General features: G+C 45.1%; 1 long non-coding RNA gene across 1 annotated transcript; it reads right to left on the bottom strand.

The window, feature by feature from the left end:
• Positions 1-1,615: 1,615 nt before the first annotated feature.
• On the bottom strand, positions 1,616-2,992 carry LOC138983329 (uncharacterized). Its single transcript, XR_011461083.1, has 2 exons — positions 2,837-2,992; positions 1,616-1,887 (listed from the first exon to the last, which is right to left on the bottom strand). It is a non-coding gene; the product is annotated as an uncharacterized lncRNA (long non-coding RNA).
• Between the last annotated feature and the right edge of the window lie 289 nt (positions 2,993-3,281).

The following is a 3,281-nucleotide window of genomic DNA, read 5'->3' as shown; positions in this document are numbered from 1 at the left end:
TTTCTTTGTTAATATTTGTATATTATCGATCTTGATCATCCCTGATCTGACAGAAATCATGTTACGTAAAGAAGCTAATTGGAGTGATTGGTTTTATGTCGGTCGACGTCCGTCCTAGATTCCGCCCTAGATGTTGAAGTGTAGAGAGTTTAGGTAATTGTTGACCCGGGCGGGGGGGGGGGGGGGGGGGGGGGGGCACTTATGGGCTGTTCGTAAGGTTGTTAATCACTCACCTGGGAAAGCCAGAGTTCATGGGCCGGTGTTGGTTCAGGTTGGCCACCTGTCCATGTGTGGGTGGAGGGGTGTGTGGGCGAAGGGGAGGTGGTGTGTTGATGAGATTCTTGGTCTTCGGGGCCACGGCCATGCAGTAATTGGTCACGACATGTTGATGACCTTTTTGATTTTGCTCTAAATAGATCTCCGTCAACGACGTCAGTGACGCAATGGACCCCCCCACACACACACACACACACTCTCTCTCTCTCTCTCTCTCTCTTTTTTGCAATTTGATTAACCTAGCTCTTTTGTTTACGCCAAGAGTAAATCTCAAAGAAGGAAATGAATGAGGTGCCAATGTTTCTACTCATTACTGAAATCGATTTCTATCCCGCACACAGTGCAAAAACACTCGAATAGTCCTCGACAGTGTTCGGCAACCACGGTCATTAAACGTGTGGATGGCATGACCTTTCACACGACCAGGTTTGGCTTACTGTCTAGTGTTAAATGCTTGAACCTTTGCTGCCTGTCCTTTAAACAATCAGTGTTCGGAAGTCAAAATGATTTAGGTCGGACAGCGTCGTTCGTGCGAGAGACAAACTATAGGCAGTCGGCCTATCTGAAAAAAGTTGGTGCATGGCATGAGTTTCTCTGTTTGAGGAGCATGTGTGTGTGTGTGTGTGTGTGTGTGTGTGTGTGTGTGTGCGTGCATGTGTGTGTGTGTGTGTGTGTGTATGTGCGTGTAGTGTGTGAGCGTGCGTGTGTGTGTGTGTGTGTGTGTGTGTATGTGTGTGTGTGTTTTGTTTTGTTTTGTTGCTCTAGTGTGATGTGTGTGTGTTGTGTTTTTATATCACACATACACAAAAGAGAGAGGTACAGGGGGAGAGGGAGAGAGTGTGTGTGTGAGAGAGACAGAGAGCGAGAGAGAGAGAGAGAGAGAGAGAGAGAGAGAGAGAGAGAGAGAGAGAGAGAGAGAGAGAGAGTTTGTTATCGTTGATTTTGTTAATGTGTTTTTATGTGGTTATGTAATAATTGTCAGACACAATTGAATTTCCGATTATGAGTTATTAAAGTGTTATGGAGAATAAATTAAGTGCGTTTAGCAACATGTAAATATCCTTCGATCATGACTGAAGGTCATGAAACCGTGATGTGTGTGAAGATTCAAAGCTCTAGTTTTAAGAACGTCAGAGAGACTATATTATACACAAGCTATTTTTTGCGCATATGTAAGTGTGTGTGAACATCTTTGCATCTGGACACTTCTTTTGCACATTCGTATTATGATAAACTGGAGAAGAGTGCTTTCCGTAATCAGAGGCATGTTGCAAAATGGCTGTCTTCCAACAGTCGATTTTTAGCAAATTAAAAAATAGACAAGACAAAAGTGGTCAAACATGGTTTTGAAAAAAATAACTTTATTGTTTCAGACACGGATCAGATACAACACATTCTTGGTTCGATGCATAATGATGGTTGTATCTTTTTCCTAAACTAGGTCACCCCTCTATGGGACAGTAATCTGAGAATGACCGAAAGCTATATTTTGTTTTTTAGAATTGTGTATTGATCCAACGTCACAGCAGCTCCCTCCACGACTCGACAACTCCCACGCATCACGACTGCGCACGAGCCACTCCCTCGTCGCTCTTATTGTTGGGATGACACCTGAAAATAAAGGAATAAAAAGCTTGAATGAAAGAGCAATATTAATAAAGACGTGTGAACTCAGCAAGAAACGAGAAACAAAAGGGCGTAAGCGCTCTAAATGCATACGTACCACAGGTGCTGCAAGATTCATTTTTGTTTCCCAGAGTTGTTCAGCAAGGAACAATAAACTTAGTCTGTTAAAACACATTACAACAACGCATGACGACGACGACAACGATCAGTATACCTGATGTTAAACTATAAAAAAAAAGCGAACTTTGGATGTTATTTTATCACATTAATGGCATAGCTTTGAGGGCGCTAAGTTCTAGCAACTGCAACTACAACAACAACAACAACAACAATAATAACAATAACAACAGTTGCAGCAGCAATAATAGTTGAAGCAGCAACAAAAACTTAAACTCCAGCAACAACAACAACAAAAACAGCACCACCACCACCACCAACAACAATGACAACAACAACAACAACAACAACAGCGACAGAAGCAGCAGCAACAGCAACAACAACAACACTTGATAATCATAGCTTGTTGTGTGGTACCAATTGTTTTTGTTGTATTAAATGCCACCTTTGGTTTCCCGAATAAAAGATGTTTAGCTCACACCAACAACAAGAAGAGCAGCTAGCTAAATCCAGTTTGCCCTAGCTTGGGAACGAGTTTGGGCTTAAACCCAAAAAATGTCAAATTGCCAGCCTCTTCCCTTATTTTCTTTTGTTAAGCCACCTCGCAGCTGACTCCTATGTCATTGTTCAAAATGTATTCATCGCAAAAACAACAACAAATCCAACTGTGAACAGTAAACGACCAGTCTGTTGAGTTTTGAGTTGCATGCACGTGAAAGAATGCTTTTTCCCCATGTGAAAACCTGGACAGATCCGATGGCTTACACGTGGAGGAGAAAGGCGAGAATCATGCAGCTGTGTTCACTTCACCACTTACCTCTCGTTCAGCCGTAGTATCTGCCTCCGTATCCACCGCCCTTGCCGTAGCCGCCAAATCCTCCGTATCCACCGCCAATGCCATAGCCGCCGCCAATCCCACCCAAACCATAGCCGCCGCCAATCCCACCCAAACCATAGCCGCCGCCAATCCCACCCAAACCATAGCCGCCGCCAATCCCACCCAAACCAGAAGCCGCCGCCAATCCCACCCAAACCATAGCCGCCGCCAATCCCACCCAAACCAGAACCGCCGCCAATCCCACCCAAACCATAGCCGCCGCCAATCCCACCCAAACCATAGCCGCCGCCAAAGCCGCCCTTGCCAAACCCGCTGCCGAACCCGCCCAAACCATAACCGCCGCCAAATCCTCCAACCCCATAGCCGCCGCCCAAACCGCCCATACCATAGCCGCCGCCCAAACCGCCCATGCTGTATTTGTTCA

The sequence above is a fragment of the Littorina saxatilis genome, linkage group LG12 (genome assembly GCF_037325665.1).
Source record: "Littorina saxatilis isolate snail1 linkage group LG12, US_GU_Lsax_2.0, whole genome shotgun sequence".
In the NCBI taxonomy this organism is placed as follows: Eukaryota; Metazoa; Mollusca; class Gastropoda; order Littorinimorpha; family Littorinidae; genus Littorina; species Littorina saxatilis.
This window is presented reverse-complemented; position numbering and strand designations above follow the sequence as displayed.